Raw genomic sequence first — 26,217 nt, 5'->3', positions numbered from 1 at the left:
GGCTTTTGATGTCACCCACCCACCCAGCATTCGCCCAGCCATGCCTGCGTTTTCCCTGGCACGCCTGCGTTTTTCTAAGCACTCCCTAAAAACGGTTGGTTGACACCCAGAAACGCCCACTTCATGTCAATCATCCTGTGTTGTGCTGTGCGACTGAAAGCTTCACTACAGCCTGTGCAAAACCACAAAGGACTTTGTACCCGTACGTCGCACGTGCACATTGCGGTTCATACGCATGCACAGAAATGCCGATTTTTAGCCTGATTGCTGCGCTGCGAACAACGGCAGCTAGTGATCAACTCGGAATGACCCCCTTTGTGCAGTCTCTACACAGCCCGTAAATGATTGTCACTTAAAAAAACGTCCCAGTTCCTCCAGGAACCCGCACTTCCGGCCAACTCGGACTTCATTACATCCTGCTCATGCTGTTAGAATAAAACTGCCCAATATTTGTTTGCCCCATGGAAAAGCTGGCACTGGCAGTACTTCCCTTACAGGCATGCAAAATTTAGATACAAACTTTAGGGCTGATACAGGGCCATCGTAACGTATGGGCACACTGGGGCTGTTGCCGGACTTTCTCATTTATGAGTAAATGTATCAAACCTTGGAGAAAGATAAATTGGAGACATTTCCCAAAGAAGCCATTCAGATTCTAACTATCTAGCAAAGTGTTTAAAATGACAGAAGCTGGTTGCTATGGGCAACTACTCTCACTTTATCTCTCTCCAAAACCTGTTACATCTTCCCTTTAGGCAGACTCCAGAGAGGGCGTATCGACAGAAACTGTGAGCTATGCAGATTTCTGCGTATTCTTAAGTACACCTGTTTTCAGACAGATCTTTTCCACCAAGTCCATAGCAAACAATCACATTATTGAATTTACTAGACAAATGATATCTACAATATGAACCAATGCATGTTTGTACGCAATGCCGTTGTTCACGCAACTGAACAATGGCAATGTCGTTTTACCGGCTGTGGGTATCTTGACAGCCGGCATCCCATCAGCTGGTAAATAGTATATAACCCGTTTGGATACTAGCGCTCATGAGCAGCCACCAAGTTTCGGGAGCCTTCCGATCGTTCCTGGAGAATAGGCAAGTATGATGCTAGCTAGCTGATTGCACCCGAGTTTATAATACTAGCCACTTGATTGGGGTTGCAATTAGTATATTATCCATCAGATTAAAGGGTCTATTCATGAAGCTGTGAAAAGTGTGGAGAAGTGAACCAGTGGAGAAGTTGTCCATGGTAACCAATCAGCTGCTCCCTACAATTGTATAGTATGCAAATTATAAATGTTACTTCAATGCCGATTGGCTGCCATGGGCAACTTCTCCACTGACTAAATTCTCCACACTTTTCACTGCTACATGAATAGACCCCTAAAACACAAACTTTAACAGCATATAAGAAATGGTTTGGCCAAAAATCTTTTAATTGCCACAGCTTTGAGTATTATACTTTGTGATGGACTATTTGTCATCGTGTGGCAAGATAGCAGTTGCAAATGTTTAACAATAACACTGTAGACCGCACAATGCAGATTCCCCATTGCGGCCACCGCTATACCACTTCTTATTTATGTAGTTTGTGAATTATAAACCTTGTACCAACTGACTTCAAAATGCCACTGAGATTTCACATTCCAGCCAAAACAAACATGCATTCACTTTCCTTGAAGGATTTTCCTGTAAGGACTTTGGTACAAAATAGAAAAGTTCAAATCCTGGAGAATTATTTATTTATTTTAAATTGTTTGTTTTTGGAATTTTTTTCTTTTTTTTCTTCTTTTTTTCAAAGTTGTTGAAGCTGTGCGGGATCTTATACCCTGCTCTGCTGCAAATGGTCAGGAAATGATTTAAATTTGGCATGGGCACTTTATAATTCGAAACCACGTCTCTAGGTGAGCTCTCGGGGGCAAAGTATTTGGAGTTTGTAAGTTGACTTAATATGAGCAAACATAAACAGGGGATGTGGTCTGTTTTTTGCAGGTGTGAAAGCTTGGATCATACCCTCTGTTCCTGGAAATGGGCTTTAAAATAGAACAGTTTCTTTTGTTAGTATACAGCTGCATCGCGGCACAGCCTGTTTATCAACGTCTTCTGGCTACAAAGCAAAGGGGAAAAAAGAATTTTAGTAAAAGCAATGGGATGCTGGGAATTACTACATTTACAAATTTATAAACAGCAAAATACCAATGACCTTTTGGGTAGCAACATACGGGTACCATATTATGCCATGGTTTTCTGATATGCTTACTCAGGAGATCAGGAAAGGGAATGGAGAATATAGAGTTTCGGCAGGCAAAACTCCCCATGCAGCACCATGTGACAGCATATCCCATTTATTTCAATGGTACTTCGAGCATATCTTCGTTTTAGAACACAGGGGGTTATTCCGAGTTGTTCGCTCGCTAGCAGTTTTTAGCAGCCGTGCAAACGCTATGCCGCCTCCCACTGGGAGTGTATTTTAGCTTAGCAGAAGTGCGAACGAAAGGATCGCAGAGCGGCTACAAAATATTTTTGTGCAGTTTTAGAGTAGCTCCAGACCTACTCAGCGCTTGCGATCACTTCAGACCATTCAGTTCCTGTTTTGACGTCACAAACACGCCCTGTGTTCGGCCAGCCACGCCTGCGTTTTTCCTGGCTCGCCTGTGTTTTTCCGAACACTCCCTGAAAACGGTCAGTTGACACCCAGAAACACCCTCTTCCTGTCAATCACTGTGCGGCCAGCAGTGCAACTGAAAAGCTTCGCTAGACCCTGTGTGAAACTACATAGTTAGTTGTAATAGTACGACGCGCGTGCGCATTGTGCCGCATACGCATGCGCAGAAATGTCGATTTTTTTCCCCCTCATCGCTGCACAGCGACCGAAATCTGCTAGCGAACAACTCGGAATGACCCCCACTGTGGTTTCCAGGTCAGTAAAGGAGCACTAACAAAGTATTCCAGGTACACGCCAATAGATAAACCAGCTACAGAATACATTATGGAAAGGTTTAGAATAAAAATAAAACATAGCATACAAAAAATATAATACATAAGGCAAAAGGTATAGCAAGTAAAGATATTACAAAGCATACAGCAACATAAGCAAAAAATATGGGATGTAGTTGCATCCCGACGGTTGAGATGCTGGCGGTCAAAAGATTGGCGCCAGAAACCTGGCACTGCTGAGAAACCCAACAGTCGGAATCCCGACTGCCAGGGAGGGTTAGGGTTAGAATGCGAGAGGCGGGGGAGGGTTTATGGTTAGGCCCCAGGGAGAGGGTTAGGTTAAGGGAGGGGTGGGGAGGGTTAGGCTGTGGGTAGGGAGGGTTACGGGTAGGGTAAGGTTGGGGATTAATTTACCATCCAAAAAGTGTCAGGATTCCTACCGTAAGGGTGACGTATTCTGATGACCAGCATCCTAACTGTCGGGATCCCATACCCAACTCAATAATATAGTGACGGGTTAAGGTTAGATGAGAAAAACAATTGAGGAAAGTAGAAAAAGCAGGAAAAATAAGAACAAAATTGAAGGAGTGAGAAGGAGGGGATGTTGGGGTGGCAGGTATGGGAAAGTTATGTGAATGTATCAATGGAGTGGGTTTGTTTTTAGGAAGAGGGACAGAGAAGAGTGTTTCTGTAGAATGGAATTAAAATAAGATTTTACTCACCGGTAAATCTATTTCTCGTAGTCCGTAGTGGATGCTGGGACTCCGTAAGGACCATGGGGATTAGCGGCTCCGCAGGAGACTGGGCACAACTAAAGAAAGCTTTAGGACTACCTGGTGTGCACTGGCTCCTCCCACCAAGACCCTCCTCCAGACCTCAGTTAGGATACTGTGCCCGGAAGAGCTGACACAATAAGGAAGGATTTTGAATCCCGGGTAAGACTCATACCAGCCACACCAATCACACCGTATAACTCGTGATACTATACCCAGTTAACAGTATGAAATATAACTGAGCCTCACTAACAGATGGCTCATAACAATAACCCTTTAGTTAGGCAATAACTATAAACAAGTATTGCAGACAATCCGCACTTGGGATGGGCGCCCAGCATCCACTACGGACTACGAGAAATAGATTTACCGGTGAGTAAAATCTTATTTTCTCTGACGTCCTAAGTGGATGCTGGGACTCCGTAAGGACCATGGGGATTATACCAAAGCTCCCAAACGGGCGGGAGAGTGCGGATGACTCTGCAGCACCGAATGAGCAAACTCTAAGTCCTCCTCAGCCAGGGTATCAAACTTGTAGACTCTTACAAAAATGTTTTAACCCGACCAAGTAACAGCTCGGCAAAGTTGTAAAGCCGAGACCCCTCGGGCAGCCGCCCAAGAAGAGCCCACTTTCCTTGTGGAATGGGCTTTTACAGATTTAGGGTGCGGCAGTCCAGCCGCAGAATGTGCAAGTTGAATCGTGCTACAGATCCAGCGAGCAATAGTCTGCTTAGAAGCAGGAGCACCCAGCTTGTTGGGTGCATACAGGAGAAATAGCGAGTCAGTTTTCCTGACTCCAGCTGTCCTGGAAACCTATACTTTTCAGGGCCCTGACTACGTCCAGTAACTTGGAATCCTCCAAGTCCCAAGTAGCCGCAGGCACCACAATAGGTTGGTTCACATGAAAAACTGATACCACCTTAGGAAGGAATTGGGAACGAGTCCTCAATTCCGCCTTATCCATATAAAATACAGATAAGGGCTATTGTATGACAAAGCCGCCAATTCTGATACACGCCTGGCCGACGCCAAGGCTCACAGCATGACCACTTTCCACGTGAGGTATTATAGCTCCACGGATTTAAGTGGCTCAACCCAATGCGACTTCAGGAAATCCAACACCACGTTGAGATCCCACGGTGCCACTGGAGGCACAAACGGGGGCTGACTATGCAGCACTCCCTTAACAAAAGTCCGAACTTCAGGCAGTGAAGCCAGTTCTATTTTGGAAGAAATCGATAGAGCCGAAATCTGGACCTTAATGGAACCCAATTTTAGGCCCATAGTCACCTCTGACTGTAGGAAGTGCAGAAATCGACCTAGCTGAAATTTCTCCTTTGGGGCCTTCCTGGCCTCACAGCACGCAACATATTTCCGCCATATGCGGTGATAATGGTTTGCGTTCACTTCTTTCCTAGCTTTAAATAGCGTAGGGATAACTTCCTCCGGAATGCCCTTTTCCTTCAGGATCCGGCGTTCAACCGCCATGCCGTCAAACGCAACCGCGGTACGTCTTGGAACAGACAGGCCCCCTGCTGCAGCAGGTCCTGTCTGAGCGGCAGAGGCCATGGGTCCTCTGAGATCATTTTTTGTAGTTCTGGTTACCAAGCTCTTCTTGGCCAACCCGGAACAATGAGTATAGTTCTTACTCCTCTCCTTCTTTTTATTCTCATTACCCTGGGTAAGAGAGGCAGAGAAGGGAACACATACACCGACTGGTACACCCACGGTCTTACCAGAGCGTCCACAGCTATCGCCTGATGGTCCCTTGACCTGGCGCAATATCTTTGTAGCTTTTTGTTGAGGCGGGACGCCATCATGTCCACCTGTGGCCTTTCCCAACGGTGTACAATCATTTGGAAGACTTCTGGATGAAGTCCCCACTCTCCCGGGTGGAGGTCGTGTCTTCTGAGAAAGTCTGCTTCTCAGTTGTCCACTCCGGGAATGAACACTGCTGACAGTGCTAACACATGATTTTCCGCCCATCGGAGAATCCTTGTGGCTTCTGCCATCGCCATCCTGCTTCTTGTGCCGCCCTGTCGGTTTACATGAGCGACCGCCGTGATGTTGTCTGACTGGATCAGCACCGGCCGGTGTTGAAGCAGGGGACTAGCCTGACTTAGGGCATTGTAAATGGCCCTTAGTTCCAGAATATTTATGTGTAGGGAAGTCTCCTGACTTTTCCATAGCCTTGGAAGTTTCTTCCCTGTGTGACTGCCCCCCAGCCTCGAAGGCTGGCATCCGTGGTCACCAGGACCCAGTCCTGTATGCCGAATCTGCGGCCCCCTAGAAGATGAGCACTCTGCAGCCACCACAACAGCGACACCCTGGCCCTTGGAGACAGGGTTATCCGCCGATGCATCTGAAGATGCGACCCGGACCACTTGTCCAACAGATCCCACTGGAAAATCCTTGCATGGGACCTGGCGAATGGAATTTCTTCGTTAGAAGCTACCATCTTTCCCAGGGCTCGCGTGCATTGATGCACCGACACCTGTATTTGTATTAGGAGGTCTCTGTCTAGAGACGACAACTCCTAGGACTTCTCCTCCGGGAGAAGTCCTTTTTATCCTGTTCTGTGTCCAGAACCATACCCAGGAACAGTAGACGCGTCGTAGGAACCAGCTGCGACTGTGGAATATTCAGAATCCAGCCGTGCTGTTGTAGCACTTCCCGAGATAGTGCTACTCCGACGAACAACTGCTCCATGGACCTCGCCTTTATAAGGAGATCGTCCAAGCACGGGATAATTATTTCGGTCATTACCTTGGTAAATACCCTCTGTGCCGGGGACAGACCAACGGCAACGCCTGGAATTGGTAATGACAATCCTGTACCACAATTTTGAGGTACTCCTGGTGAAGAGGGTAAATAGGGACATGCAGGTAAGCATCCTTGATGTCCAGTGATACCATGAAATTCTCCTGGCTTGCAATAATCGCCCTGAGCGATTCCATTTTGAACTTGAACCTTCGTATATAAGTGTTCAAGGCTTTCAATTTTAGAATGGGTCTCACCGAACCGTCTGGTTTCGGTACCACAACATTTTGGAATAGTAACCCCGGCCTTGCTGAAGGAGGGGTACCTTGATTTCACCTGCTGGAAGTACAGCTTGTGAATTGCCGCCAGTACTACCTTTCTCCGAGGGCAGCAGGCAAGGCTGATGTGAGGTAACGGCGAGGGGGAGTCGATACTATTTGCAGAACCTAGGGATCCACCTGTGGGCAAGCCCACTGGTCCCTGAAGTTCCCGAGACGCGCCCCTACCGCACCTGTCTCCACCTGTGGAGCCCCAGCGTCATGCGGTGGACTCAGAGGAAGCGGGGGAAGATTTTTGATCCTGGGAACTGGCTGCTGGTGCAGCTTTTTCCTTCTTCCCTTGTCTCTGTGCAGAAAGGAAGCGCCTTTGACCCGCTTGCTTTTCTGAAGCCGAAAGGACTGTACCTGAAAATACGGTGCTTTCTTAGGCTGTGAGGAAACCTGAGGTAAAAAATTTTCTTCCCAGCTGTTGCTGTGGATACGAGGTCCCAGAGACCATCCCCAAACAATTCCTCACCCTTATAAGGCAGAATCTCCATGTGCCTTTTACAGGCAGCATCACCTGTCCACTGCCGGGTTTCTAATACCCTCCTGGCAGAATGGACATTGCATTAATTCTGGATGCCAGCCGGCAAATATCCCTCTGTGCATCCTTCATATATAAGACGACGTCTTTAATATGCTCTATGTTAGCAAAATATTATCCCTGTCTAGGGTATTAATATTATCTGACAGGGTATCAGACCACGCTGCAGCAGCACTATTTATGCTGAGGCAATTGCAGGTCTCAGTATAGAACCTAAGTGTGTATATACAGACTTCAGGATAGCCTCCTGCTTTTTATCAGCAGGCTCCTTCAAGGTGGCCGTATCCTAAGACGGCAGTGCCACCTTTTTTGACAAACGTGTGAGCGCCTTATCCACCCTAGGGGATATCTCCCAACGTGACCTATCCTCTGGCGGGAAAGGGTTCGCCATCAGTAACTTTTTAGAAATTACCAGTTTCTTATCGTGGGAACCCACGCTTCTTTACACACTTCATTCACTCATCTGATGGGGGAACAAAACACTGGCTGCTTTTTCTCCCCAAAAATAAAACCCCTTTTATGTGGTACTTGGGTTCATGTCAGAAATGTGTAACACATTTTTCATTGCCGAGATCATGTAACGGATGTTCCTAGTGGATTGTGTATATATCTCAACCTCATCGACACTGGAGTCAGACTCCGTGTCGACATCTGTGTCTGCCATCTGAGGTAACGGGCGTTTTTTTGAGCCCTTGATGGCCTTTGAGACGCCTGGGCAGGCACGGGCTGAGAAGCCGGCTGTCCCACAGCTGTTACGTCATTCAGCCTTTTATGTAAGGAGTTGACATTGTCAGTTAATACCTTCCACCTATCCATCCACTCTGGTGTCGGCCCCACAGGGGGCGACATCCCATTTATCGGCCTCTGCTCCGCCTCCACGTAACCTTCCTCATCCAACATGTCGACACACCGCACACACACAGGGAATGGTCTGACTGAGGACAGGACCCCACAAAGTCCTTTGGGGAGACAGAGAGAGAGTATGCCAGCACACACCAGAGCGCTATATAATGCAGGGATTAACACTATAACTGAGTAATTTTTCCCCAATAGCTGCTTGTATACATATATTGCGCCTAAATTTAGTGCCCCCCCCCCCCCTCTTTTTAACCCTTTGAGCCTGAAAACTACAGGGGAGAGCCTGGGGAGCTGTCTTCCAGCTGCACTGTGAAGAAAAAATGGTGCCAGTGTGCTGAGGGAGATAGCCCCGCCCCCTTTTTGGCGGACTTTCGCTGCAGTGAGTCTGTTGCCAGCAGATCTCACTGTAAAATAAAAAACCTAAATATACTTTCTTTCTAGGAGCTCAGGAGAGCCCCTAGTGTGCATCCAGCTCAGCCGGGCACAAGAATCTAACTGAGGTCTGGAGGAGGGTCATGGTGGGAGGAGCCAGTGCACACCAGGTAGTCCTAAAGCTTTCTTTAGTTGTGCCCAGTCTCCTGCGGAGCCGCTAATCCCCATGGTCCTTACGGAGTCCCTGCATCCACTTAGGACGTCAGAGAAATAGGTGCAAGCAGATGCTCAGGGTTTGTCGTCTTGAGTAAAGCAAGAGGTTCCAGTATTTGTCAGCTGTGTATGAGATGTTGCGTACAGTACATACATGTTCGCTTTAGCAGAGCCGGCCCTAACCAATATGATGCCCTAGGCAAGATTTTGGCTGGTGCCCCCTAGCACCACCGTTGGTTCCGCCTCTGACCCTGCACCCCTTTCCCAGCACCATCACCCCCCACCCACAGCAGTCCTTTTTTTTGTTTTCCTACCCCCTGTCATTTAAATAAGAACAGTGCGCACATTCGGCGCACAGCCCAAAAAGGTATGTGTTTTTGCTGGCAAGGGGCATGGCCACACAATAGTAACCCCAATTCAACTTATGCCTCACCGTAGTGCAACTTTATTCACAATTTATAATGCGATAGTGTCCCTTATTCACATTACATCACACAGTAGTACCACTTTACCTTATATACGTTACTCCTCACAGTAGTGCCCCTTTTTCACATTACATCACACTGAATTGCTCCTTATTCACATTACACCACACCATATTGCTCTTTATTCACATTAGACCACACAGTAGTGACCTTTCTTTACATTACGCCACACAGTAGAGCACGTTATACACATAATGCCACACATTGGTAATGCATTTATACACATAATACCACACAGTAATGCCCCTTACACATATTACTAATGTCCTTATAAACATAATGCACCTTACACACTATACCAACCCTTATTAATGCCTTTATACACATCATTTCCCTTACACATATGCCGCACATTGATAATGTCCCTTACACATATGCCGCACATTATTAGTGCCCTTATACACATAATGACACACATATGTAACACATTATTAATACCCTTATACACATAATGACACATATAGTTCCTGGCGTGAGTCAACTGGCAGCTCTGCTAACGTCGGGTGCCTATTTTTTATGAAAATGCATCTTAATTGCATTGGTATGTGGCTAGGATACACAAGCAGCTTCTGCTGATTAAAATGATATGCAGCATGCCTATATACTGTGTGCGACTGTGGCTGTATCTGCATACGAAATGCTACACACAGAATATAGGCATGCTGCATATCATTTTAATCAGCTGAAGCTGCTTGTGCCCCTAGGCATACCAGATGCCCTAGGCAATTGCCTAGTTTGCCTATGCCTAGGGCCGGCTCTGCGCTTTAGTGATGGCAAGAGATGTTTGGTCTATAGATTATAAACCACAGGGGAGATGATGTAAGTGCACCATGAAGGCAAAGTATAGGAGTCAAATCAGCAATGATGCATACTGGCAAATATAGCTCTAGGAGGCATTTTTATTACTATTTGCATCCAGCTTCCCATATTAAAGATTCCTTATCCTCACAATAAGCAATCTTTATTTGCAGGAATGTGTAGGTCCTGAGTCGCTGGAACAGGGGATCAGAAAGGAGACAATCCGGCCAATCAGTAAGAAGTAAAGTGTTTGTCATATGTAATCACTTTACATACTGCTTCTGCTCCCACTGCAGTGCTACGCATGCGTAATGTCTGTGGTGCACGTACAAGTGGATGTCACCAGGGAGGAATCCTACAGATCCTTCTCCCATAGAAATATGTGGCCTGTAGCACATAGGCTACAACAGCTAAACGCCATCTGAAGATTTCGCATTCCAGAGCTTGGTAAATTCAGCATTGAAACAGCCTCCATAGAAACATATTGTGGCTGCTTTTGTGATTTAAAATGCGGGGACGCAGCACAAATCTTAGATATCTGCTGAAGTCCCCCGTACAAACATCTGGGGGTACTTAATATTTACATAACAGGTGTTTTCGGGGGATATCCCGCAAATATACTTTGATAAATAGACCCCCGTGAGGCCATGGCCCCATAGGCATGCGCAGCCCATTTTATTAGGGTGTGCACCATTGGAGGGTCATGTCTATCACCTACCATTGGGCTAGTCTATCACCGGCTATTTACCCTCAAAGAAGTTTACAGCCAGGGATACAACTTTAGCAACTTAATTCCTTTGAAGATCTCATTTTCTTTCTTAAACTGCTCTGTGGAATAATCCACGCAGAAAGAGCAGCCCTGCACTGACACAGCTGAGCTCACAGAGCAGCCCTGCACTGACACAGCTGAGCTCACAGAGCATCCCTGCACTGACACAGCTGAGCTCACAAAGCAGCCCTGCACTGACACAGCTGAGCTCACAGAGCAGCCCTGCACTGACACAGCTGAGCTCACAGAGCAGCCCTGCACTGACACAGCTGAGCTCACAGAGCAGCCCTGCACTGACACAGCTGAGCTCACAGAGCAGCCCTGCACTGACACAGCTGAGCTCACAGAGCAGCCCTGCACTGACACAGCTGAGCTCACAGAGCAGCCCTGCACTGACACAGCTGAGCTCACAGAGCAGCCCTGAACTGATACAGCAGAGCTCAGAGCACCCCTGCACTGACACAGCTGAGCTCACAGAGCAGCCCTGCACTGACACAGCTGAGCTCACAGAGCACCCCTGACTGACACAGCTGAGCTCACAGAGCAGCCCTAACTGACACAGCAGAGCTCACAGAGCACCCCTAGACTGATACAGCAGAGCTCATAGAGCACCCCTAGACTGATACAGCAGAGCTGACAGAGCACTCCTAGACTGATACAGCAGAGCTGACAGAGCAGCCCTGGACTGATACAGCAGAGCTCACAGAGCACCCCTGGACTGATACAGCAGAGCTCATAGAGCATCACTGGACTAATACAGCAGAGCTGACAGAGCACCCCTGGACTGATATAGCAGAGCTCATAGAGCACCCCTGGACTGATACAGCAGAGCTCACAGAGCACCCCTGGACTGATATAGCAGAGCTCACAGAGCACCCCTAGACTGATACAGCAGAGCTGACAGAGCATCACTGGACTAATACAGCAGAGCTGACAGAGCACCCCTGGACTGATATAGCAGAGCTCATAGAGCACCCCTGGACTGATACAGCAGAGCTCACAGAGCATCACTGGACTAATACAGCAGAGCTGACAGAGCACCCCTGGACTGATATAGCAGAGCTGACAGAGCACCCCTGGACTGATATAGCAGAGCTGAAAGAGCACCCCTGGACTGATATAGCAGAGCTCATAGAGCACCCTTGGACTGATACAGCAGAGCTCACAGAGCATCACTGGACTAATACAGCAGAGCTGACAGAGCATCACTGGACTAATACAGCAGAGCTGAAAGAGCACTCCTGGACTGATATAGCAGAGCTGAAAGAGCACTCCTGGACTGATACACCCCACGTCAAATATACACAGTACTGATGGACATCTCCGTCCTGTTCACTCTCCAGAACCGGAGTGAAGATGGTGCCAATCACGGGGACCTTTATAGAAGGCAACAGCGGGAAGATGACATTCGCCCTCTCTTTGGGATCCGAGTCTGGCGGGAAAACCGAGCTTGGATTTTAATGTTCGGGTGGGTCCGATCTCATCTCTAATTCTGACTAATAGGTAACAAAATCTAATCCCAATAAAGAAGGTCACTGAAAGCAGGACACAAGTTCTTGCAAGGCTTTATTAGTCAGAATAAACCAGAAATGATGCGGCCATCTAGAATTTATTTCCAAACAAGCTTATACTTAGCTCTTAAAACTATTTCAAACCTTTTACTTTTGAAATAGTCTGTTATTAAATTTACCTCCATATTAAGTTCATTGGGCTTGGCTGGCATTGGGCCAGCCACCAGCTCTGGCTCCTTCACATCCTCCGGAGTGTCCGAGCGGCTCCTCACAGTACAGGGTAGAGAATAGGTGGGCAGGCAGGCGGTAATGAATGATTTATACCCCGGGCGGTGGGCGGTAACCACGCGAATTGCGGGCGTCTGCGGCAGTGATGATTTACCGGGCGGGCGTCTGCATTAGGGTATGCCTGTACACACCAAGCACACCCTGTGCGCACACCTATTCAAGGCCACACCCCCTATTTTTAAGAGCAAGCCTTTGGCGCACACCTAGCTTTAAGGTGCATACACACTAGACGATACACTTCATGAGTGATATCGATCAGTGTTTTCCCTACCCTGCCGGGCAGCCAATATAGTGCGTACACACTAAATGCTAACGATATCATTCAGTGATGTCACACCACCGCCGGGCCATACATACAGTTTTGGACGATAAGTCCAAATTGAGCTGCATGTACAGACAACAGAGGGGATCGATAACGCCCCGTGGGAGCACGCATCGTTCATCATTTGAAGTGTACACACTGGGCGATATTACAAATTATATTGTTCAGAAAATGAGTCATATCGTTTCAAATATCGCCTATTGTGTATGCATCTTAAGAAAGTTGGGATGTATGGATTAAGGGGCTAATTCAGCTAGCCCCGCAGAAGTGTAGAAATCTCTATTTGCATGCGATTGCAGTTTAAGAGCCGGGGGTGACGGGGCATTGACACCGCATTTTGTGGGTGCCGACGCATCATTTGGGAAGCGTGGCCCGGAAAATGCTGCTGCTGCGACCCGAAAGATGGATGCCTTCCGACTGCCTTCGCCAGGCTGCGTAGGCAGTGGGCAACACTAATCATGCGAGCGCATCGCTGTATAGCAAAGCGCTCACATGTGAGGGGGTAGGTGGGTGGGGGGCAGGACCCGGCACGCGGGGCGGAGTTGCCCTGTGCTGGGGATGTCCCCCCGCATGTTATAAAAAAGGGTTGTAGTTGTGCGATTTGTCACATAACTTCAACCCATGCTGAATTGGGCCCTCATTTAGTTAAAGACAAGGGCTGGCAGCAGGAAGCCTTGAGTCACGATGGTCTATCAAATTGGAATAAGTTGTTCTGTGGGTGTTAGCGAAATATTCATTTACAGATGGTTGTGTTGCGCATACTGGGGGGATCATTTAACAAACATATAACGGCCTCTTCACAGCGCAAATGCAGCTTTCAACCCAGACTGCATCTTAGCTCGCAGAGGTGCAGAAGTGTCAGCAGCGATGCTTTGGGCACAGTAAAGACATTACCAGGGAAGTTCTGATTTCTAAGCTGAGTGCATTGGTGCACCGTGTTAGGTGGATGCGTGCAAAAAATGTATTCCAGAAAAAAATAATTGTCACGAGACAAGAGGGACTAAATGGTTATGTTTCAGGTGCATACCATGATATACCTGTACGTTACTTGTGCAAATGGGGGCGGGGGGGGGGGGATGTAATAGGGTGTGAGAATCAGGAAGTGAGAGTTCTCCTGTTTTGTTTTTAAAGTGGCAATCATTTACATGGCAAAAACAGGTTGATAAATGATTGCCTCTTTAAAAAAAACAAAACAGGAGAAATCTCACAAAATATCTCACTTCCAGATTCTCACACCCTATTATATTCCCGCCTACGTCTGTTCCTAGACATTTTACAAAACAAAACCATGCGAACGTCACTTTATCATTCCACAAAAGAGGTTTTTTTCTAGTTCTCAAGAGGTTCCATGCTGTAATTATAAGTACACTAATCCCTTGTAATAAATATTATAACTCACGGAAGTGACACCAATAAAAGATGTCCTCTTGTGTGGTCACTTGTGATTAATTTAAGACATCATTTGGGTAATAACAATCTGAATTTAAGCATATAGGCCCAGATTTATCAAGTCTTGGAGAGTGATAAATTTCACGGTGATAAAGTACCAGCCAATCAGCTACTAACTGCCATGTCACAGGCTGTGTTTGAAAAAACAGTTAAGGGCCCCATACACTACCGCGACATGTCCATCTGACATGTCGCGGGGGATCACACCCTGCAGCCTCCCGGGGGGCAGGATCGCCCAAGATACATCGGATGCTGTCCTTTTGCATACGATTTATCTTGGGTGATCCCAGCCATACCTGCGGGGTCGGACCAGATTCAATGTGCAGCACATTCAATCTGGAGGATCCGATCCGATGGTTACGGGAACGCGCATCGGATCGGAAACGCCTCCAAAATGCCCGATTTCATCCGATACATCGGGCCGAATGCCCGAAATCGGATTAAATCGGGCATTATCATCCTAGTGTATGGGGCCCTTTAGGAATTGGTTGGTTGGTACTTTATCACCGTTCAATTTATCACTCTCCAAGGCTTGATAAATCTGGGCCATAGTCAGACAAGACTTTGAAGTGGAATGTGGCCAAGCACCAATCTATGAACAAGACAAACAAATAAATAGTCTAATTTGCATAACCAGACATGTAATACATGGCGCTAAACAGACTGAGCTGGTTTCCGTTACCAACAGTATCAATGGGAGTTCACTAGCCTGAGGCCCCTGACTATAGAGCCCTACTGAAAACCAGCCAAACATCTGCTGCCATCTATGGGTGGGGGAGGGTGATAATAGATAATGTGCCAATCTCTCAGAGGCTACCAGCCCAGTGGTGAGGGTCTTTTTACAGTATCTGGACTGTGGGCTCTAGGGTCAAGACCCCTAGGGATCCCATTCTGTTATACTGGGACCACTAAGCTGCCAGTTTTGCCGCCCAGTTGTCCCAGCAAAACAGTAGTTTGGTCTTTGATGTGACATTTCCACTGAGCAGTACACTGAGGCGCATTGGTAGTTTGTACAGGCCGCATCCCAGTGAGGAGAGGTGGGTGGCTTGCGTCTTCTTGTGTATATCAGGTGTGTTATGTGAACAAACTCCTTCCATATTGTTCTAATTAATCACCGAGTACCATGTTTGTACCCTCAGATTTAAAGGATGAATACAATAAGTACCTAATAAAAATGAGGGCGGATATGTAAAGTTTCGTAGCATCTTAATATTTTGGGATGAGGCGCGGTCATCAATTAATGATGACGAGGAAACTGGCTAGGGTGCCAACACTTTCAGTTGCTGTGGTCAAAAGTTAAATGGACCCACACTTTGCAGTTACATTGATGGGTAATGCTTTGTCTGACCCCAGACTGGGAAATGCTCTGAGCTTCGTGTATGTCTTACAGCGGTAGTGCTTATTCATCACTGGCAGCTCTTTACACAATTACTGTTGGCCGGAGAGACCTGACTAATGCAGAGTTTATGCTGTACAGAAGCTGTGGTTGCTTCATGTTCCGCTCACTGCAGGTGTCCTGAAAGTGGTTATTTCATGTATCACGGGAAATATTGTTATCCTCATTTCATGTTTACCAGACCTGTGACATCTTACTGACTAATGTTGAATATTGTTATTTCTTTTAATCATTGCTTTCTTCTAAGGAATAGAAAAAAGTTGAATGGAAGGATAAGCCATGCAATGTTAGAAAAATGTACAAGTATTGTTATATGCTCCCGGGGTTAGATTTACTAAGCGGATCTCTGCAGTTTAGACCCCAAAATGTAAATTCTTATATTTACATTTTGGGGTCAAAACTAGAGAATTTATGCAAAGTGCTGTTTATAAAATCCAGCCCTTAGTATTAAATTGTGAGGACCTTTGCATTGAACCTTACATTTAAAAAAAACATATATTAAAAGTTTTCTTGAAGAAGAGGTACCTCATTATGGGAGAGATTTATCAAAGGTTGGAGAGAGATAATATGGAGAAGTTGTCAAAAGCAATCACTCCTAACTGACATTTTATAGGCTAGAAAAATGTACTTAGAAGCTATTTGGGTTCTCTGAGGAATTTCTCCACTTTATCTCTCTCCAGTGCTTGATAAATCTCCCCCTATGCCTTTTCTTAGTAATTGCACATCGCTAGAAACCTTTTCTGAAGGGGAGCAGTTACGAATACTGCAATTAACATCTCTATTACAGGCAGTTCACAGCATACATTTGGGAGAAGGCCTCTCTGGTGCAGTATGATGCAGATTGCACCGCATTCCATGGTTACTCCCCATGATTTAAACTTAGCAAGACTTCTAATATTTTTTATTGTTAAATAGGGGTGGTCTTCAGTATGCCGACTGTCGGGATTCCGGCGAACAGTATACCGGCGCCGGAATCCCGACAGCCGTCATACCGACACTTTTTCTTCCTCGTGGGGGTCCACGACCCCCCTGGAGGGACGCGCGCCACCGTGCCCGCAGCGAAACGAGCACAGCGAGCCCGCAAGGGGCTCATTTGCGCTCGCCACACTGTCGGTATGCCGGCGGTTGGGCTCCCGGCGCCGATATACTGGTCGCCGGGAGCCCGGCCGCCGGCATACCATACTACACACTTAAATAGAAGCAGGGGGGAAATCTCCCACATCTGAAAAAGGGTCAAGCTCGGGGTCAAACTGGCCTACAGGGGTACTGGGGGAAACCACCCGTGGGGGGCCCCACTCCTTCCTCTAATAATGCATATAATAAATAAAATGTCTTTATGAACCAATATCCTGTCTCAAATAATTTACCAAAGTTCAGTCAGCTTGAGTCCTCATAAGTATCCAGTAGTGGGGCTGGTGCTATAACATTAAACCCACCTGCCTAATAATGTGTAGGTGCCCCTCTGATCCAGTGAGGCATGGACTCCACACAAACTGCAAAGGTGTTTTGTAGTATCTGGCACCAAGATGTTAGCAGCGGATCCTTTAAGTCCTGTAAGTTGCAAGGAAGGAGCTCCATGTCTCGGACTTGTTTTTCCAGCACATCCCACAGATGCTCGATCGGATTAAGATCTGGGGAACTTGGAGGAATTTTTGCAGTGTGACAGGGCGCATTATCCTGCTGAAAGCGGCCTCTGCCACCAGGGAATACCATTGCCATGAAGGGATGTACTTGGTGTGCAACAATGTTTAAGTAGGTGGTGTGTGTCAAAGTAACATCTACATGAAAGCCAAGACCCAAGGTTTCCCAGCAGAATATTGCCCAGAACATCACACTGCCTCCAACGGCCTGCCTTCTTCCCATAGTGCATTCTGGGGCCATATTTTCCCCAGGCAAACAGTGCACATGCACCTGGCCGTCTACATGATGTACTTAGAAGAAAACATGATTCATCAAACCAGGCCATCTTCTTCCACTGCTCCATGGTCCAGTTCTGATGCTTATGTCTATGTACTAAGCCTTGGAAAGAGATAAAGTGGATGGAGATAAAGTACCAGCCAATCAGCTCCTAACTATCATTTCTCAATCACAGCCTGTAATATGGCAGCTAGGTCTGGAGATGATTGGCTGGTAGTTCATCTCTGTTCACTTTCTCTCTCTCCAAAGCTTAGTACATAGACCCCTATGTCCCACTGACTGTTACGTGGCAATACATGGATTTTAGAACATGTACTAATAAGTGGTTTGGTGGCTTTTCAGTGATTTTCCTGACCCTTTACAAACCGTCAGATTTACTAATGGTAGAACCATTTAAAGAACGCTTAAGATCCAAATTGTTTTAATTTTAAAAATATGTGAAATTTATCAGGTTGCTTTTACAAAGCCATAATATCTTTGTCTGCAGAGCAAGTGATTCCATTATATGACTGTGCACAGACAAAAAGAGCATGCTGTCAAAATACTGGTAGTCGGGATCAGGACAGTCAAAAGACCGACAACGAGATCTTGAGAGACAAAATCCTGACACATGCCGGAGGTAAGTACAGGGGTTGTAGTTAGGCATTAGGGGGAGGTTGTGGGATAGGCTGCGGGGGTGGGGGAGGTTAGGGTTAGGCCAGCGTTGGACTGGCCCACAGGGGAAACCACCGGTGGGCCCCATTTTCTGTGGGCCCACCTCCTCCTCTAGGGATTAGGTTCCAAACTGTATCCTAGTGCACTTTTATTATACATATGTTACCTTATACTGCACAGGACTATGGGCCCATGCACTCTCTTACAGTTAACCGGGCCTCTGTTGTGGTTGGCCACACCTCCACTATTGCCTGGCCACACCCTTAACCATGGGCCCCTACCACTGCATTTTCGCTGTGGGCCCTTCTTGCCCCAGTCTGACACTGGGTTAGGCTGTGGGAGGGGGAGCGGTTAGGGTACGGCTGCGGGATGGGGAGGTTGGGGTTAGGCTGTGGGAGTGGGAGCGGTTAGGGCAAGGCTGCGGGATGGGGAGGTTAGGATCAGGCTGTGGGAGTGGGAGCGGTCAGGGTCAGGCTGCGGGATGGAGAGGTTAGGATCAGGCTGTGGGAGTGGGACCGGTTAGGGTAAGGCTGCAGGATGGGGAGGTTAGGGTCAGACTGTGGGAGTGGGAGCAGTTAGGGTAAGGCTGCAGGATGGGGAGGTTAGGGTCAGGCTGTCGGAGTGGGAGCGGTTAGGGTAAGGCTGCGGGATGGGGAGGTTAGGGTTAGGCTGTGGGAGTGGGAGCGGTTAGGGTAAGGCCACAGGATGGGGAGGTTAGGGTCAGGCTGTGGGAGTCAGAGCGTTTAGGGTCAGGCTGCGGTATGGGGAAGATAGGGTCAGGCTGTGGGAGTGGGAGCAGTTAGGGTAAGGCTGCAGGATGGGGGGGTTAGGGTCAGGCTGTGGGAGTGGGAGCGGTTAGGGTAAGGATGCAGGATGGGGAGGTTAGGGTTAGGCTGTGGGAGTAGGAGCGGTTAGGGTCAGGCTGCGGGATGGGGAGGTTAGGGTTAGGCTGTGGGAGTGGGAGCGGTTAGGGTAAGGCTACGGGATGGGGAGGTTAGGGTCAGGCTGTGGGAGTGGGAGCGGTTAGGGTAAGGCTGCGGGATGGGGAGGTTAGGGTGAGGCTGTGGGAGTGGGAGCGGTTAGGGTAAGGCTACGGGATGGGGAGGTTAGGGTCAGGCTGTGGGAGTCGGAGCGTTTAGGGTCAGGCTGCGGTATGGGGAAGTTAGGGTCAGGCTGTGGGAGTGGGAGCGGTTAGGGTAAGGCTGCAGGATGGGGGGGTTAGGGTCAGGCTGTGGGAGTGGGAGCGGTTACGGTAAGGCTGCAGGATGGGGAGGTTAGGGTTAGGCTACGGGATGGGGAGGTTAGGGTCAGGCTGTGGGAGTGGTAGCGGTTAGGGTCAGGCTGCGGGAGGGGGAAGTTAGGGTCAGGCTGTGGGAGTGGGAGCGGTTAGGGTAAGGCTGCAGGATGGGGGGGTTAGGGTAAGGCTGCGGGATGGGGAGGTTAGGGTGAGGCTGTTGGAGTGGGAGCGGTTAGGGTAAGGCTACGGGATGGGGAGGTTAGGGTCAGGCTGTGGGAGTCGGAGCGTTTAGGGTCAGGCTGCGGTATGGGGAAGTTAGGGTCAGGCTGTGGGAGTGGGAGCGGTTAGGGTAAGGCTGCAGGATGGGGGGGTTAGGGTCAGGCTGTGGGAGTGGGAGCGGTTACGGTAAGGCTGCAGGATGGGGAGGTTATGGTTAGGCTGTGGGAGTGGTTAGGGTAAGGCTACGGGATGGGGAGGTTAGGGTCAGGCTGTGGGAGTGGGAGCGGTTAGGGTAAGGCTGCAGGATGGGGGGGGTTAGGGTAAGGCTCGGGATGGGGAGGTTAGGGTGAGGCTGTGGGAGTGGTTAGGGTAAGGCTACGGGATGGGGAGGTTAGGGTCAGGCTGTGGGAGTGGGAGCGGTTAGGGTAAGGCTGCAGGATGGGGGGGGTTAGGGTAAGGCTCGGGATGGGGAGGTTAGGGTGAGGCTGTGGGAGTGGTTAGGGTAAGGCTACGGGATGGGGAGGTTAGGGTCAGGCTGTGGGAGTGGGAGCGCTTAGGGTCAGGCTGCGGGATGGGGAAGTTAGGGTCAGGCTGTGGGAGTGGGAGCGGTTAGGGTAAGGCTGCAGGATGGGGGGGGTTAGGGTCAGGCTGCGGGAGGGGTGGGTTAGGGTAAGGCCACAGGATGGGGAGGTTAGGGTTAGGCTGTGGGAGTGGTTAGGGTAAGGCTACGGGATGGGGAGGTTAGGGTCAGGCTGTGGGAGTGGTAGCGGTTAGGGTCAGGCTGCGGGATGGGGAAGTTAGGGTCAGGCTGTGGGAGTGGGAGCGGTTAGGGTGAGGCTGTGGGAGTGGTTAGGGTAAGGCTACGGGATGGGGAGGTTAGGGTGAGGCTGTGAGAGTGGTTAGGGTAAGGCTACGGGATGGGGAGGTTAGGGTCAGGCTGTGGGAGTGGTAGCGGTTAGGGTCAGGATGCGGGATGGGAAAGTTAGGGTCAGGCTGTGGGAGCGGTTAGGGTAAGGCTGCAGGATGGGGGGGTTAGGGTCAGGCTGCGGGAGGGGTGGGTTAGGGGTAGGGTGAAAATACATACAGGGATCTGTTGGGATTCTGCCCATCAGGATCCCACTGTCAGTCTTCTGGCTGCTGGGATCCCGACTGACAGTATTTCTACCCAACCCACAAAAAGACATACAGTACGTGAATGCCATGCATATAGAATATGGATAAAAACTGTATGGAACCATTTACTTTTCTATCTTTTTAACTTTTATTTCTATTTTATTTCATGTTTTTCCAGTTCCAACTTAGCTGCTTATGAGTCTTCTTAGCCCGTCCATCACCTATAGAGCCGCATGGAGGAAATTCCGTTGTGGTATCTCCTACAATAAAAGACGGTGAACACAAATAACATCTGTTAGAGACTAAAAGACAGTTGTAGATTCTCTTTCAATTCTTATGTTTCCATGTATTACTAATTGTGTTTAGTGAAAGCATCTGCCGTTATATAATCTTACACTCACAGTTGTGTATACATTGTAAAGGGATCACTGTTCATACTTGATGTTATGATTGCATCAACGTATTGCATCACACAGTTTATTAAGGTAATATAACAAAGCAGGGTTATTCGGGGCATAGGCTCAGACTTGCATTTGTTTTACTCTTTTACTGAATGTCAGATATTCCTGGGAGGTATTCTTCTGCTGGAAAGGAAGAGCACTAAATAGAAGAAATTTGGATACATTTGGATACACACATTTAAAAAACCCTTTCACCTAGACAAAGTGGAGGCAGACATTATGTAGGGTCATTAGATTGCAGCCTATTTACTAAAGCACTTATCCTATATAATAAAAGACTAACGCTGCTCCCCACCTCTGTGGTGGGAATTGAAGTGTTTTGCGCATCGGCAGCCGCTAGGTGGCGCGCGACTGAGCAATGCAAGTGTTGCTCCGTTTGGGTACGCACAGCCGGCGGTGCTGATATTACTGTTATGTTGCTCCGTCATTTTGTCGGGCTGGTAACTCGTACAGAAAATATCTATTGCAAGACACTTCTGACTGTCCACTGGGGTCGGCCCTGCCGGCCCATGCCCCCCCCAGCACTTGTGACTCTAGCACATGCAACAAGCTCCTTTGTGCTTCATCTGCGACTTTGTAGGGGTTTATTAGTAATTTCTGTTAAAGTAGCAGGCCAGCATCTCTAGTACGCTTTGGGCCTGAATCAAATGTGGACACAAACCACAAGTAATGGATATTTTCTAGCAGTTGAACGATTATTTGTACGGCACAAGCGCAGAATATTCTGAAATCACCTACGGCACATGCATTACCCTGAGTGTACGCACAAATATGCTATTGCGTATGTATACCTCCCAACATGTGATTGCATGAAATCATCTAAAAAGGGGGTAGGGTGTGTGGCCTCAGCTGGATTGGGGTGTGGCCTCATCTAGATGAGGCGTGGCCTATTGTTACAACCCAATGTTTCCGCAATTTTGGTGGTGTGACCAGTGCTCCCTGAGCAGCTGGGCAGCCCCCTCTCACTTACCAGCACTTTTTAGATGCAATGTCATCTATTCAGAGAATACCTGCTGTTTTGCTGTGCTGAGCAGCTGTGATCAAAGGCTCCACACTTCCCCTGCCCGCAGAACACTGTGGCCTGCAGGTCGGACAGTGTTTGAATAGCGGAACTGTCCTGCTGAAATAGGGACAGTTGGGAGGTACAGTATGCGTACGGGAGAGCTGTTAACAGAGCTTGAGAGGTAAATTGATGTTGGTGGTGTCTGGGAGATGACCTGAAGGGAGCACAAAAAAATTCCACCACGTGGCCATGTAACGGGAGTTTCAAGGGCGTGTCACTGCAAGCGGGCTGCCTAATCAGACACAGCTACTTCCACAGTGGGCATGCTCATATGGAGACACTGCACCTGCCCTAGGCCAATGATGTGTGGTGGTGCGCCAATGGTGGACTGCTAGAACCACCAGAGGTGCTACTGGGTACATAGGAGCAGAAAATGGGCATCTCAGGGCTTGAACTCTCTGGCATATGCTGGTTCACGAGGGGGAGGATGAAACTAGCATTTGCACATGGGTGGTCATTCCGAGTTGTTCGCTCGCTAGCAGTTTTTAGCAGCCGTGCAAACGCTATGCCGCCTCCCACTGGGAGTGTATTTTAGCTTAGCAGAAGTGCGAACGAAAGGATCGCAGAGCAGTGGCAATTTTTTTTGTGCAGTTTTAGAGTACCTCAATACCTACTTAGCGCTTGCGATGACTTCAGACTGTTCAGTTCCTGTGTTGACGTCACAAACACGCCCTGCGTTCGCCCAGCCACGCCTGCGTTTTTTTCTGGCACGCTGCGTTTTTTCGAACACTCCCTGAAAACGATCAGTTGACACCCAGAAACACCCACTTCATGTCAAGCACTCTGCGGCCAGCAGTGTGATTGAAAAGCTTCGCTAGACCCTGTGTGAAACTACATTGTTCGTTGTAATAGTACGTCGCATTGCGCCGCATACGCATGCGCAGAAGTACCACTTTTTTGCCTCATCGCTGCACAGCGAACGAATGCAGCTAGCGATCAACTCGGAATTACCACCATTATTCCAACCATGACTCTGACAAGGGTGCTACAGTGGAAGCAGCAGTGCCAATCTCTGAATTAGGCCTTTTGAGTGGTGTTTTGCTGCCTCTGTGATGCGAATAAGATGCAAAATGTAAAGAAAAAGGCAATACACTACACCATAATCCGCTGTGGATCCAAATCATGTAATTGTATCAGTTCCCATTGACGATAGCAATATTCATAGCATGTACAACAATAGGGATACAGCATATGAGGGCGCTGACTCATAAACACTACAGTTACGTTAATGAAACAGGGTTTGACTACAGATGGTGTTTCTATCTACAGTATAAGCATGTTGTTGGGACTGGCTGTTGCTTCTGGGTTGATAAGATTACCCTTCCTGTCACATTATGGTAGATTAATTCAGCAGGTCATCATAGTCATATCTCTAGGGGTTCCACACCAGTGTAAAGAAAACGTTAACCAATCAGATAACATCCCAGTATGGTTAGGTTACCAACCAGTGTTGGGCCACACTAGTTGATTAGAACTATGGTTGGCATGGCTGCAAGAGAAGACTTAAGTACAGTAACCTTCAAAACAGAGGGGTGATTGTTGGGACTCTTTTGGAAGGAGCTTCAATGATTAGGACAGCTCAACTTGCTGAAAGCCTCATGAGAAATGATGCTGTACCCAAGGTGATGTCAGCTTTGATCGCTGAAGGAAACATCTGCAGTGGGTAGAAGCACATTCTCCAGCATTGTGATACCCATGCTTCATTAATTAGAAATGAAAAATCAAACCAGCATGTTTCCTAGTGTGAGGGGTGTCTTCCAGTAGGACTGTGCACTCAAATACAGAGTATGGGTGGTTGTCCATTGATGAGCATAACACTGGTATTATCCATATGTCATGGCCTTCTAGAATAGTCACCGAATGTGATCCTAGTCAGTTATTTATGGGACATTCTGGAATTATGCATGGATAGTTTTACACAACTGTCAACTAGGCATCAGTTGAATAATTAAGGGGGACATGTATTAAATCTTTTAAAGAATGGAGAAGTTGCCATAGCATCCAATGAGCCTTCTACCTATTATTTTATAGAATGTAAATGACACATGCTAGCTCAAAGTTGATTGGTTGTTATGGACAACTTCTCCACTTGCCCACTTATCCTCTCTAGAAGGTCTGGTACAGTTCCACCTAAATCACTCCTGGACGATTCCAGAGTCTGGTAAAGCCTGTGTCTCTGCCATGTGGTAGTATTCACGCACCATTAAGTTCCTTTCTATTAGTAGTTTCATCTTTTCATGTACTAGCAGTATTTGCTGTTGTAAATGGAATGGATTATATTCATTTACTTTTCTTCGGTGTGTTTTTGTTACAAGTTGCTGAACTTCATGAAGAGTACCTATGACATCACCAGAACATCTTAGGCTGTTCCAGAACAGCACTTGACAAACCATTTGTCCTCTTCGATTTATATACATTGTCTCTTAATTTCCATAAAACAATTTTTTACTGTAAATCTTAAAGTCCTGGAAAATGGAAAGAAAGGAAAAAAGATTAGAGTTTGATGTGTAAGCCCAATGGACAGGTTCTTGTACCTTTTAATCCTTTTTGGTTTTCCTCTCAGATACACAATGATTTAATATAATATAATGGTTTATTGCATCCTATGTGCAAAACTCAGGGAAGACAAGATGATTGATTCAAATTTACACTGGAGACTTTAAAGAGGAGGAAGCAATGAATTACCTATGTTTCAGTAGCTGTCCTACTTCCCAATCTGGCAGGGAACCTGTCCAACAGAATCATTTCATTATGTTTTTAATATCACGTCAGCTTTTGGATGGAAGAACAAAATAACACTGGAAGGAAATAAACTGACTTGATCCCATTTGCACTCACTGGCAGAATTAATGTCAGAGTTTTATGTCCAGTTACCAGCCAAACAAAAAATATGTAAGACATGTTTTTTTTACCCCAGTGCATTGGTAATTAAAGCGGATGAATCACTCGTGAACTGTAGTAGCCTATCCAGGGGTCTAGGTGCCCCAGCAAAGTGTAGGACTTGGTCAGTTGCTTCACAACGTCCTGACTGCGCTGCGTTACCGTTCTAGGCCACAGCATCATGGAGGCTCTGTGACTGAGCACAGAGCCAGCAGCTGGGACCAAAAGACACGGCTAGGGTAATTTGCAGAGAGCCTTCCCTTGCATCAGGTGGCCCCAGACTCCCCGGCACCGGTGACCCTGATAGGTGTTACACTAGCCAACTGTCAGTTTGTGCCCTTGTGCACAGTATTGGCAGCTATATTGTTGGCTGAACCACTTGAAACACCTGTCAACTGCCATTGAGAGTGGTCATCATTTGTACTCCGAGCCATTGGCAGGTGGTGTCGGCCGCACCCAGGTGTCACCCTTCCAGTCTGGTCCGTTGCAGGGGCGGGCCGTGGCTGCTGCATGACATCACACCAGCCGATACGACTTGGGACACAGCAGGTAGCCGCCTGCCAGTGAAGGAGCTGCGCTGGCAGGGAGCTACTCGTCGGGTGGAAAAGCAACGCCATTGTGCGATGCTTTTACAGCCGTGCGGAGGGGTTGGGGGGGGGGGGGGGGGGGGACTAGCCCTGTGCTGGGTGTCCACCAGCATGTCTGAGAAAATTATTTTAGAAGTGCAAAATTTAGCACATCTATGATGAGATCTGAATTGCCCCCTTTATCCTTTTCAGATTTTTTATTTATTATATTTTTTTTATTTTTTATTTATTATATTTACATAATTATATTTACATGTTATAAATACTTACATATTAGTCACATTCT

At 47.6% G+C, this 26,217-nt stretch overlaps 1 long non-coding RNA gene across 1 annotated transcript in view; it reads right to left on the bottom strand.

The window, feature by feature from the left end:
* Positions 1 to 1,766: 1,766 nt before the first annotated feature.
* Positions 1,767 to 26,217, bottom strand: part of LOC134911141 (uncharacterized) — a 36,542-nt gene continuing 12,091 nt past the window's right edge. Inside the window, exons 2-4 of the long non-coding RNA XR_010176348.1 lie at positions 24,666 to 24,929; positions 21,070 to 21,200; positions 1,767 to 2,112 (exon numbers count right to left, since the gene is read on the bottom strand). This is a non-coding gene — a long non-coding RNA (uncharacterized LOC134911141). The remainder of the gene's footprint in view (positions 2,113 to 21,069; positions 21,201 to 24,665; positions 24,930 to 26,217) is intronic.

This window comes from Pseudophryne corroboree, chromosome 4 (genome assembly GCF_028390025.1).
Source record: "Pseudophryne corroboree isolate aPseCor3 chromosome 4, aPseCor3.hap2, whole genome shotgun sequence".
Classification (NCBI taxonomy): domain Eukaryota; kingdom Metazoa; phylum Chordata; class Amphibia; order Anura; family Myobatrachidae; genus Pseudophryne; species Pseudophryne corroboree.
Note: the sequence above shows the minus strand (reverse complement) of the source record. Positions and strands in the feature narration are given on the sequence as shown.